At 39.2% G+C, this 13,694-nt stretch overlaps 1 long non-coding RNA gene across 1 annotated transcript; it reads left to right on the forward strand.

Moving 5' to 3' along the window:
• The first annotated feature begins 1,176 nt into the window (after nt 1–1,176).
• Nucleotides 1,177–3,515, forward strand: LOC143268215 (uncharacterized). The gene is made up of 3 exons (XR_013043913.1): nt 1,177–2,401; nt 2,713–2,906; nt 3,306–3,515. It is a non-coding gene; the product is annotated as an uncharacterized LOC143268215 (long non-coding RNA).
• Nucleotides 3,516–13,694: the final 10,179 nt, after the last annotated feature.

Genomic DNA, 13,694 nt, shown 5'->3' on the forward strand with positions numbered 1-13,694 from the left:
GACTTGCCTTTCTGTATCACTCAGCTCCATGGCCATCACCTAGCAGCAGTGCAGTAAGTAAACTTCCAATTAGATGATGATGAATGAGTACACTGTATATTGGCACCTTCCCCACACTAACTTTCAAGGCCTTTGTGAAGTGGTAGAGAAAGCTGAGTTACTCGGGCCTAAGTGTTACATAGCTACTACAATATTAGTAGGCTTGAAGGACATCATAATAGTTTAAAACCCAGGTCTACAACTACAGTCAACTAATCAATGGTCAAGAAGAATGGGACCTGAGTCATATCTCTGATCCTGGAAGGGAACATGACATCTTGAACTGCTAAGAAAACTTTAATTGATAACTGTCAAAACCTGGTTCTGGAGAAAACTGGTAACTGACAATACCTGATTATTGAGAAAATAACCTTAATTAAAAAAAAAAAAAGATCCGATCCCCATTAGGGAATCTTCAAAAGCATGGTCCTAATATCTCAAACTGCTAGCCACAGATTGCTGCAACTTGGCATCACCGAGCTGCAGCCTATTGCCCTGTGACCCACACTTTAACCTGAACCAAACTTTAATCAACCAGAACTGCTCTTGTTTGTATGATTCTGATTTGCACAGGCCCTATTTACATGCCCAGGAATGCATAATTGAGGATTGTGTGCACTACAGTTTATGCTGACCTCCCAGACTAGGTAATCTGAACTGCATTTCTTTGCATGGGATGAACTACATGCCAGGAAAGTACACAAGGAAAGTCCCCCTTACTATAAAAGTAGTTTGCTCAAATGGAGACACCCCCACACCTGTCTCCCGCCCGCTGCCCTGTGCTCTAGAGGATACTGTAGTTACTTCCCAGCCTGCCTCCCTTTTGTAATCTACTCTATAAACTATTATTCCTGTTCTGGTCTAAAGAGTGAATTTGTTAACTCTACACTCATGCCTGCCCTACTACTGTAGTGGCTGAACACTCAGCCTGCTACAAAAATCTTATAAAATTACTATCTAACAAGAGGCCTCTGATAATGAGCAAGGGATACCATATTCACTCCCCATAAGAGTCAATTCGACTCTTGTCAATCACCCACACAGGAAAACACCCATCAGGGGCCTTTGGAATAAAGCTTGCTTAAAACATAAATTGACACAATAGTATCTTTGGTCACTGTTAACTTACCCTTGTTGAGAGTGCCAGACTTTACTCTGTAGTAAAGACTGTCTACCTCCTGTACTATAAAATGTCTCATCAGAATTCTCACCATAGTGATAACAAGGACCAGGGAGAAGAGGCAGAGCCCAGGGTGAAGTTTTTCATGTATTTTTTTTTTCTTAGAAAACAAAACGGGAGAAAAATTGGGTAAAACTTGGACTGGTCTTTTTGTGGCAAGGATGTGGGGAAAGGAAAAAACATTTTCTTTGGTGGTGGGAGTGCAAATTTGTACGGTCACTATGGCAATCAGTGTGGTGGTTCCTCAGGAATCTGGGGATAGATCTACCTGAAGATCTAAATATACCACTCTTGGGCATGTACCCAAAGGATTCTACCTCCTCCTACAGAGACACTTTTTCATCCACATTCATTACTGTTCTAGTCTAGATGTCCATTGACTGATTGAGAAGATATTGAAAATGTGGTACATTTACACAAAGGAATTTTGTGTTTTTTTAAGCTGAATGAAATTCCATTGTGTAATTAGACTAGAACATCCTTGCCAGCATGAGCTGCCATTTGTCTTATTGATGATTTTGGTTGACTGGTATAAAATGAAAGTAGTTTTAATTTGCATTTCCCTGATGGCTAATGATGTTAGCCATCAAGATTTCTTTAAATGCTTCTCAGCCATTTGTGTTTCATCTCTTGAAAATTCTCTGCTTAGTTCTATTCCATTTTGAACTGGGTTATTTTCTTGATGTTCAGTGGTTTTAGTTTTTTATGTATTTTAGATACTAAGCCACTATTCAATACATAATTGGTAAAAATCTTTTCCCATTCTATAGCCTGATACTTTGTCTGAATGATAGCATCCTTTGCCATACAGAAGCTTTTCGACCTCATGAGGCCCCAATTAGTAATGGTGGGTCCTAGTGCCTGTGCTACCGGTGTTCTGCTCAGGGAGCATTTTCATGTGCCAGTGAGTTCAAGACTATTCCCCACTTTCACGTCTATCAGATTTGGTGCATCTGGCCCTATGTTGAGCTCTTCAGTCCATTTGGAATTAAGTTTTGTGCAGGATCATATGTATGGATCTATTTGAATTCTTCTACACGTAGCTGTCCAGTTTGACCAGCCGCATTTGTTGGAGATGCTTTTTGTTTTACAGCTCTGGAGGGAAAGGTATTCTGACTGTTCGGGAAGTCAAGCTATACTTGGAGCTGCAATAGGGCAGACAGCTCAGCTCTGGAGGGAAAGGTATCTTGAATGCAAAGTCAGGCTATACCTGAAGTTGGGATGCAGTAGGGGGGCGGTCTCCCTGCAGTATAGAGCAATCCTGCTCCTCTCCTGGAGAAAGCCATCACAGCTGAGCTTTGTTCTGCCTACACCCTCCCCGCCCCCCATTTAGGGGGACTTCCCAGAAGAGCGCTGCTGCTTCTTCTCCTCTCTGGCCCAAGATGTTGCTTCTTCAGCTCAACTCTGCTAAATGGGAAACCCCTGCAGAAATGTAGCAATCTCCTCAGGCTCTGGTGAAAAGCTGTTACCTTTTTCTGCTCCATCTTACTCAGTCCCCTAAGGGATGTCTCAGCAAGGTTCTTCTGTTCTGCACCTGCAAATGAAGATCTTCACCTAATACTCTTTTAAGAAAGACATTTATCACTCTGGAAGTTGCAAACAGCCCAGCACCAAAGTTCACACTGAAACCCTGCCGGCGGCCCTTTCTGATTTCATCTCTGTAACGCCACTGCTCGGAGGCACACAGGTAAGTTTGGTTTCTAACATTTTTTTTTTTTTTGTCAATTATAAGTTTTTGTTTTTAATGTTTTGAGGTAGGCAATTGGTTCCTTTATTGAAGTACAAATTGAGAAAAAGAAAATGCTATTTCTTTTAAAGTCCAGTATTAAACTCTACCAGCTGCACTAGTGGACAGCTGACAGAAGTGGAGTTAGAAGAGACAAGAGTATTGAATCTTGGGAGAACAAGGAAAGAGAGACCATGATAAATGAAGGCACTATAAGAATAGGGAGAAGCAGAGTGCTAGGGAGGTTCCCAGGAATCCACAAAGATGACTCCACCATAGACTACCGGCAATGGTAGAGAGGGTGCCTGAGCTGACCTACTCTGGTAATCAAATGGCTGAATACTCTAACTGTCATCATAGAGCCTTCATGCAGTGACTGATGGAAGCAGATGCAGAGATCCACAGCCGGGTCCCAGGTGGAGCTCCAGGAGTCCAATCAATGAGAGAGAGGAGGGATTCTATGAGCAAGAGATATCAAGACCATGATTGGAAAAAGTACAGAGACAACTAGCCAAACTAGTGGAAACACATGAACTGTGGACCAATACCCGAGGAGCCCCCATGGAACTGGACTAGGCCCTCTGGATAAGCAAGACAGTTGTTTAGCTTGAACTGTTTAGGGGGCCCCCAGGCAGTGGGATGGGACCTGTCCCTAGTGCATGAGCTGGCTTTTTGGAACCTAGTGCCTGTGGTGAGACACTATGTGCAGCCTTGGTGCAGGGAGGAGGGGCTTGGACCTGCCTTAACTGAATGTACCAGGCTCTGCTGACTCCCCATGGGAGACCTTGCCTTGGAGTAGGTGGGCATGGGGGTTGGGAGGAGGGAGGACAGGGGAATCTGTGGTTGGTATGTAAAATGAATAGAAAATCTGTTAATTAAAAAAAAAGAAGAAGAAAAAAGAAAGAGACTTATTAGGAAGGAGGAGTCCAGGAGAGTGGCTGCCTCTGCCAGGGTGGGAAGGAACAGTCCACAACTGAACAGGCAGAGATGTTTATATAGGGCTTCTTAGGGGTGGAGTTTCTTGATGGAGAAGATTTTCTACTCAGAGATTGGTTAGTTTTCCTGCTCAGGGATTGGTTGGTTTCCTTGATTGGAGGCAGAGATGGCTTTGGTTTCAGGGTCAAACTCTGTTTCTTTTAACTGGCCCTTTTCAGCTTTTTGGCTCTAGTTCTAAGGCCAGGGCATATTTATTTCACTGGCTCTGATTCGAGGGACAAAGTATGTTTCTTTGGCACTGGTTTCAGAGTCAGGGCATGTTTCTTAGTTTCTGGGTTCAGGGATAAAGTGTTTCTTTCACTGGGTCAGGTCTCAGATTCAGGGTGTGTTTCTTTCACTGAGTCTGGGTTCAGGGCCAGGGTGGGTTTCTTTGGCTGGCCCCTTTTCCCTACAATAAGTATGGACCTCTTTGAATTCTTTTACATGTAGCTATCCAGTTTGACCAGCAGTATTTGTTGGAGATGCTTTCTTTTTTCAATTGTGTATTTCTGGCTTTTTTTTTTTTAATCAAAACCAGGTGCCCATAGGTATGTGTACTTATTTCTGGATCTTCAATACAATTCCATCGATCAATGTGTCAGTTTTTATGCCAATACTGTACATACTCTGTAGTACAATTTGAGGTTGGGGATGGTGATCTCCAGCAGTTCTTTTATTATTCAGGAAAGTGTTAGCTATCCTGAGATTTCTCTCTCTCTCCCTCCCTCCCCCTCCCTTTCTCTCTGTTTCCACATGAAGCTGAAAATTATCATTTCAATTTCTGTGAAGAATCACATTGAAATTTTTATAAGACTTGCACTGAATCTGTAGATTGCTTTTGGTAGAATGGCCTTTTTTTTACAACATTAATCCTACCTATCCATGAGCATGGGAGATCTTTCCATTGTCCAATGTCTTCTTCAATTTGTCTATTCAGTGTCTTAATGTTTTTATTATATGCCTTTCACTTGGTTAGGGTTATCCCAAGGTTTTTTTCATTTATTATTATTGTTGTTGTTATTATTATTAAAGAGATTTTTCTATTCATTTTATATACCAACCACAGATTCTTCTGTCTTCTCTTCTCCTGCCCCTCAGCCTTCCTCCAACCCACCTTCTCCAAGGCAAGGTCTCTGAGAGATGTTGTTTTCCTGATTTCTTTCTCAGCCTGTTTATGATTTGTATATTGGAAGGCTACCATTTTTTGTGTGTTAATTTTTAATCCTGCTACTTTTCTGAACATGTTTATCGACTGTAGAAGTTTCCTGGAGGAATTTTTAGGGTAATTTATGTATATAATCATATCATCTGCAAGTAGAGATACTTTGACTCCTTTCCTGTTCATATCCCCTTGGTCTCCTTCAGTTGTCTTATTGTTCTTGCTAAGACTTCAAGTAGTATATTGAATAGGTATGGAGAGAGTGGACATTTTTGTCCTGTTCTTGATTTTGGTGGAAATGCTTTGGGTTTCTCTACATTTAGGTTGCTGTTGGCTGTGGGATTTCTGTAAGTCATCTTTATTATGTCAATGTATGTCCTTGGTATCCCAACTCTTCAGGAAGGAGTGTTGGATTTTGCAAAGGGTCTTTTCTGCATCTAATGAGGTGACCATATCATTTTGGTCTTGCAGTTTGTATATATGGTTCATTACATTGATTGATTTACCCATGTTGAACCATCCCCATGTCTCTAGAATAATGCTAACTTGATCATGATGGATAATCTTTTTTATGCGTTTGAATTTGGTTTTTTAAGTATTTGTTGAGAATTATTCCAGCTATCTTCATAAGGCATACTGGTCTTTAATTTCCTTTATTGTGGTTTAGTTTTTAGGATAATATTGGCTTAATAAAAAGAATTATACAATGTTCCTTCAGTTTCTATTTTTTGTAATATTTTGAGGAGTAATGGAGTTAATTCTTCTTTAAGGCCTGATAGAATTCTGTGCTAAATTCATCAGTCCATAAACTCTTTTTGGAGTAGGAGACTTTTAATGCTTTTATTTCACTAGGTGTTATTTCACTAGGAGATCTATTTAAATTGCTTATTTGATCTTGATTTTACTTTAGTAGGCTATATATATCAAGAAATTCATCTGTTTCTTAGGTTTTCCAGTTTGGTAGAGTACAGAATTTTTAAAGTATGTCCTTATGATTCTCTATATTTCCTTGGTGTCTGTTGTAATGTTCCCCCTTTTTTCTCTAATTTTATAAATTTTGATCCCCTTCTCCATATTTTAGTTCATTCTGCTAAGGGTTTGTTAATTTATATTCTCAAAGAACAACTTCATTTCACTGATTTTTTTTTTTTTGGTGTGTGTGTGTGTGTGTGCGTGCATGTGCGCGTGTGCATGTGGCATGTGCTTCTATCTCTTCATTTCAGCCATGAGTTGACTATTTTTTTGCTGTCTATTCCTTTTGGGTATTATCTTCTCTTCCTCCTCCTCCTCCTCTTCCTCCCCCCTTCTTCTCTTTCTCTTTCTCTTTGTCCTTCTTCTTCTTCTGTTGGTCTTTTTCATCAGGACTGTTAGCTCCCCAATAATGACACAGAAACTTATTTAATTATGAAATCTCAGCTTATAGCTTAGGCTTTTTTCAAACTAGTTCTTATAATTTAAATTAACCAGTTTCTATTAGTCTACATCCTGCCATGTGGCTCATATCTCTTACTTCTCCATCTGCATGTCTTGTTTGTTTCCTGTCTCTCAGCACCTCTGCTCTTCCTCCCATTGTCCTCTGTGCTCCCCAAATTCTGCCTAGCTATTGGCCATTTTAGCTTATTATTAAACCATTCACAGTGACATATCTTCACACAGTGTAACCAAATATCTTGCAACATTTCCCTCTTCTTGGGAAATAAAAAAGAAAGGGTTTTTAACTCTAACATAATAAAACTATATACAGTAAGAACAATTATCAAGTAAGGATTACATTTACAATACCCAGTCCATTTGTATTTGGCAGATTCAAAGAAAATACTCCATTATTTGTCCTATCTTGGTGACTCCAAAGTTTTTGTACCTAACTTATTTTCTTTCATAGCTAAGGAAAAATATAACTAAAACTATGTAGTCTTCAACTTCATCAAAGACCTCAGAAGGATATAATATTACCTGAGTAAACAGGAAGTGCAGTATAAGCCACTTCCAAACCTGTAGAAATAACAGACATCTGGCTGCCTGGACAGTCACCCAACATGCCTCTACAATATTGGGTCATCCATTTTCTGCCTACAGTCTATCTGTCAGACTTTTCTATGAATCAGGAATTTTTGAAGGACTGTCCTATCCTGTCTTGGTTGCTTTTTTGTATGCCCTGCTTGTCCAGTTTGGGCAGTGTAGTGACAACAGTAGAGGCAGAGGCAGTTTCTTGCCCAAATAGCCAGTTTTTGGCACAAAGAAAGCAAACTCCATATGGAGTTTCTTCAGTGGCCATCATCTTCTCTGAAGTAAATTGGTGCTGCCAGGAGCAGACGTGTCTCACTGTCATGAGAAGCCCTATGTTATTAAAACATTAAAATTCTGTATTCTGTAGGTCTCTGAAGTGTTGGAAGACCATCCTATCTATTTAAGATATGTCTCTGATTGACCCTGAAAATATACCTAACTTGACTGTAATTTTGATTGTAATAGAAGACTAACTACTAACCTGTATTTCTTTATTATCCTAAATAGCTTTCAAGGACAAGAACTTTACATTACATTTTTAAATGAGCTACATAGGCACAATATCTTAAATAAGAGTAGAAACATACCTTCAGTGTAACAAAAATAACTTTAAATTTATATCTATATACCAAAATCCATACCAATGTAAAATATTTGAGGTTAATAGTTATCTTTTTCCCCTATATTACAATATCCCCACTAAATTATAACAAACATCCATTACCCACTGGATTACCATAAACTACTCACTCCACCTCTTGGGAATGTGGATGTTATGCTCTCTTAACTTCTTCCTGTTGTCTGGGGACACTGACATCTTTGGGGGACCTTAAGAAAATTAGAATGATGGTCAAGTTCTGGCTAGAATAGCCTACAAGGTAAGACCATCTCAGCCAGCAGCCTTGAAGCTGTTCTGGATGCAGAATTCTGAGGAAACTGCAACAGGGGCATTCTGAGAGGCTGGATCACCTGGACCATCTGTTTTCCTTGGTGTCTGGTCCCCTTGCTCTGAAAACACAAGCTTTCAAAGGTAACATACATATCTAAATTATCACAAGTATGGCCTCTGTGGTGTGCACAAGTCAGTTAAAGATGATTTTTTTGTTTTATGTTGTAGAATATTATTTTAAGATGTATTACATTTGTTTGTTCTGTAGAACATTGGCTTAATGATAAAAGGATGTGTTGCATTCTTTTATGTTGTGTTTTTTTGGCTTTGTGAAGTACTCTAGACAGGCTTTGCCAGTCTAGAGTACTTGATATTCTGGTGAAGGGCTGATGGCCAGTGGCAGGCCAGGAGAAAGGAAGGAAAGGGCTGGCAGAATAAATAGAAGAATAAATCTGGGAGGAAAAGAAAGAAGGAGCCAGAGAAGGCTAAGAGGACTTCAGGGGCCAGCCACCCAGCCACATAGCCAGCCATGGTGGAAGAGTAAAATTAAGATATACAAAAGTAAGAGAAATGTGAAAGCCCAGAGGCAAAAGGTAGACAGGATAATTTCAGTTAAGGAAAGCTGACTCAAACAAGCCAAGCTAAGGCCAGGAATTTATAATTAAGACTAACTCTCTGTGTGTATTTATTTGAGAGCTGCATAGCGGAACCCCCAAAAGAACAAAAACAGCCAACAACAGTTTTCTGATTGAGCAGGTAAAATATACATCACTTGTCTTGTAGTTTTTGTAGGATTATTTCTTTATGTCTGTAGCCAGGATTTTTATGGGGTTTCCCCTGATCAAATATGATCCCAATTACCTTTAATGAATCCATAGCCTTTTATTTCCTTTGGAAACAAAAGCATAACTTCTTCCCCAAAGTAACATATTTTTTTTAATTCAATTTAAGACATTTAAAAATATATAGAGAGACTAGTTTAATTTGGTAGTTTTTATAATCCAATGTCTCTCAGCAGCTATCAAAACATTTTGCTCATCAGCAATCAAAACGTTTAAAGACAATACAACACTATACAGGATCCAGGCTTTCTGTATATTTCCCATCTCTACATGGCTTATTCTTTTTTTTATTTTTTAACTTTACTTCTCTCTTTAAAGACTTTATGCTGTGGATATTGTTCTATATAAATAAAACACTGATGGCCAGTGACCAGGCAGGAAGTAGGTGGACAGGCAGGAAGTAGGTGGGACAAGGAGAGAGGAGAATTCTGGGAAACAGAAGGCTGAAGAGACACTGCAGCCACCGCCAGGATAAGCAGCATGTGAAGACGCCGGTAAGCCACCAGCCACGTGGCAAGGTATAGATTTATAAAAATGGGTTAATTTAAGATAAAAGAACAGTTAACAAGAAGCCTGCCACGGCCATACAGTTTGTAAATAATATAAGCGTCTGAGTGATTATTTTATAAGTGGATTGTGAGACTGCGGGGCTTGGGGAACCTGGAGAGAAGCCCTCCAGCAACAACTTTATTTTTAAATTATTGCTTTTTACAACTGTCTATATCCTTTTTTCCCCCTTAAGCCTTCACACATTGTTAAATGCACTGTAACCTGTCTAGAGGCTATAACAAATAGCTTGTGTTTGGACCTGTCTTTACTAAGCATCTGCGTCATTCTCTGATCACATGACATACAGCTCAGCTTAGCCCATGGCACTGGCACATGGTACTAGTGGCTGGCAACTGGCTCCATCCCACAGGCAGCAGCCTGAAGCCATGTCTTTGTACACTGCCAAGAACTAGCCTGCCGGAGAGACTACAGGACTAGTTCTTTGCCCATAATTTTATTTTTTGTTTTCTCAGGCCCTATGTTTGGGTATTCATACCCTCCACATTAGAAGCCATTTATAGACAGATTTTTTTGTTGGGACCAACAGCTCCCCAATAATGACACAGGGATTTCTTATTAATTATTAAAGCTTGGCCTGTAGCTTAGGCTTGTTTCTAACTAGTTCTTATAACTTAAATGAACCTATTTGTATTAATCTATGTCATGCTATGAGTCATGTCTGTTACTTCTCCTACTGCATGTTTTGTTTATTCCCATCTCTCAGCATCTTTGTCTTTCTTTCCAACATACTCTGTGCCCCCAAAATCCTGCATAGCTATTGGCCATTTAGCTTTTTATTAAACTAATCACAGTGACATATTTTCATACAGTGTAATCAAGTATCTCACAATATTATCTTTTTCCTTCTTTTTTTAGAGCTTCCAGGTTTACTATTGAGTTGCCAACATTAGATCTCTTTGTTTTTTTTGTTTGTTTGATTTATATGTGGACACTTGCATCTTAGAATGCCTTCTTTGTGTCTCATAGCTTTGAGCATGCTGTGTTTTCATTTTCATTCAATTTGAAAAATTTCTTTCTTGATTTCTGTTTTGACTCAATTTTCATCAGTAGTTAGTTATTTAGTTTCCATGTCTCCATTCACTTATTGGCATTTCTGCTGTTGTTTATATCTAGGTTTAATCCATGGTGTTCAGATAAGATACAGAATGTTATTTCCATTTTTTTTTTAAATATCTATTGAGACTTACTTCATGTCCAGTTGTATGGTCAATTTTGGAGAAAGTTCCATGAGCTGCTGAGAAGAAAGTATATTCTTTTGTGTTTGGATGAAATATTTCCTAGATATCTACTAGGTACATATGGTTTATGGCATTATTTAACACTAGCATGTCTCTGTTTAGTTTTTATCTAGATGACCTGTATATTGAAGAAAGTGTATTGAAGTCACCCACTATTGCTGTGTGAGGGTCACTATGTAATTCTAGCTGGGATTAAAGGTGTGTAACACCATCACCTGGCTTAATCTGTATTTTTAATTATACATTACATTTTAAAATGAGACGCATAAGCATAATAACCAAAACAAGAGTAGAAACATACATGCAGTATTACAAAATTAACTTCAAATTTGTATCAATATATAAACACTCATACCAATATAAAATATTTAAGACTGGTAGTTGTATTTGGTTTAAAAATAGATTCAATAATCTATCATTTTATTCTATTATTTTTATATCCTCCCTTTTTCTTTTCAGAATGGAATCTTGAATCTAATCTCTTTTGGTCAGCTTTTTTTCTGACCATTACCAATAACAACTTGTAATCAACCCCCCTAAAATTATAACAAACATCCATAGCCAATATTTTGGGAATGTGGATGTTGTTTTCTATAGACTGCTTCCTGTTTTCTTGGGGCACTATTAATCTTTGAGGGAACTTTGAGAAAATCAGGATAATTGTTAAGTCTTGGCTAGAGTAGTCTGTGAGGCTGGATCATCTTAGTCAGCAGCTTTGAAGCTGTTTTGCATGCTAGATCACCTTGGTCCATCCATTTTTATTGGTGTCTGTTCCCCTTGTTCTGAAAATATATAGACTTTTAATGGTAACATCCATATCTGTATCAATATAAATATAGATTGTGCATTGTACACAAGTCAACCAAAAGAGGACACCAGATCTCATTACAGATGGTTGTGAGCCATCATGTGGTTGCTGGGAATTGAACTCAGGACCTTTGGAAGAGCAAGCAGTGCTCTTAACCTCTGAGCCACCTCTCCAGCCCGATATTTCCTATCTTTATGTGACTTGTTATATTTTTTAAAGTACTCTATTCCTTTTTAAAGGACTTTCTCTACACTTTATCTTTTCTATCCCAAGGGTATGCATATTTTAAAACATGCTGTTATCCATTTAGAAGTCTTCATCTGAATCTGTCTTTACTGTGTATCTGTAACCTTTTCTGTCTGCAAAAACCCTAAACCTGCCATGCAGTATGCTGCTGGGAGATACTTCTCTCTACTGTGCCCCATGTGATGGGAACCCACCGTGTGGCTTAGTTCATGGTGTGGTGGCCATTGCCAGGAGCTTTGTCACTGTACTGCAGCAGGCATGAGAGACACAAGACTAGGAAGTCATGTCTGGCTCCATTTCTGTGTGTTTAGAACCTTTTTTAAAGCTCGCTCAGGCTTTATGTGGAGGAACATGGCCCTGGAAGTTGGGTGCCATTTATAGGCAGAGTTTTCCTCTCCTGACCCCCGATCCCAGATAATCAACATGGAGACTTAAGATTACTTATAAATGTCAGCCAATAGCTCAGGCTTATTACTAACTAGCTCTTACATTTTAAGTTAACCCATGTACCTCAATTATGCTCTGCATGTGGCGGTACTTTTATTAGCATGTTACCTACATCTCCTGCTCCCTCTGCATTGGGCTGGCAACTCCTCTGACTCCACCCTTTCTCTTCCCAGCATTCTCAGTTTGGCTCTCCTACCTAAGCTTATCCTGTTCAGCTATTGGCCAGTCATCTTCTTTATTAAACCAATCACAGTGACAAATCTTCATAGTGTACAGAATGGTTACTCGACAGCAGGACTATCTCTGCAGACTGAAGGAAATACCAAAGACCTGATGTGTTGTGGATTATTAGCTTGGGATGTGTTACATTTGTTTATGCTGTGCAATATTTATTTAATGATGCAAAGATATGTTGCATTCTTTTATGCTGTATTTGTTTAACTCTGTGAAGCTATGTTACTTTGTCTCCCTAAAACACCTTATTGGTATAATAAAGAGCTGAATGTCCAACAGCTAGGCAGGAGAAAGGATAGGCAGGGCTGGAAGGCAGAGAGAATGAATTGGAGAAGAAATCTGAGAAGAAATCAAGGAGCAAGAAAAGGAGAGGAGAACTCCAGGGGCCAGCCACTCAGCTACACAGTAAGCTGTGGAGTAAGAAGTAAAGAAAGGTATATAGAAACAGAGAAAGATAAAAGCTCAGTGGCAAAGGTAGATGGCATAATTTAAGTTAAAAAGCTGGTTAGAAACAAGCCAAGCTAAGGCCGGGCATTCATAAGAAAGAATATGCCTCTATGTGATTTATTTAGGAGCTGGATGGTGGGCCCCCAAAAAGCAAGAGTAAAAAACAAAAGAAACTACAGAGATCTTTTCTGAAAAAATAAAAAAGAAAGCATAGCAATATAGAGAAGATAGGACTTTGGTGAGAAAGGCATGAACAGGTATAGTGCGTTCTCGATGCTCCTGTAGTCATTACCCCTATCTTAGCCAGAGTTAATAAAGGCTGTACAGATGATCAATGAGGATGCCACCTAGAAAACGATGTGTATAGGCACTGTTGTAGATGTAACAGTCTTATTAAATAAGAAACACAGAGCCAAATGCAGAGTCAAAAGCCCAAGAGGTCAGAGCAGTAGCTAAGAGCTGAGACTTAAAACCACCTTCTTAACCTTCTTGCCGCTGCTGTCCTTCCCCTCAGAAAGAGGCCTACTTCCTGTGTGTCTGTCTTTTTATTGACTTTCTGTTCTGCCTTCTTATTGGTTGTAAACCCAACCACATGACCCCCTCGTCACTGCCAGTCTATACAGACCTCTAGGTCTCTATGGTTGGTATTGAGATTAAAGGCATGTGTCTCCATGCTGGCTGTATTCCTGAACACACAGAGATCTGCCTGTCATGTGATCAGGATTAAAGGTGTGTGCCACCACCACCCAGCTTCTGCTATGGCTTGTTATTAGCTCTGACCCCCAGGCAACTTTATTTAAACATACAAATAAAATCACACTTCAGTACAAATAAAATATCACCATAGCTCCTGTAGTCATTACCCCTATCTTAGCCAGAATTAATAA

Source organism: Peromyscus maniculatus, chromosome 12 (assembly GCF_049852395.1).
Source record: "Peromyscus maniculatus bairdii isolate BWxNUB_F1_BW_parent chromosome 12, HU_Pman_BW_mat_3.1, whole genome shotgun sequence".
Lineage (NCBI taxonomy): Eukaryota > Metazoa > Chordata > Mammalia > Rodentia > Cricetidae > Peromyscus > Peromyscus maniculatus.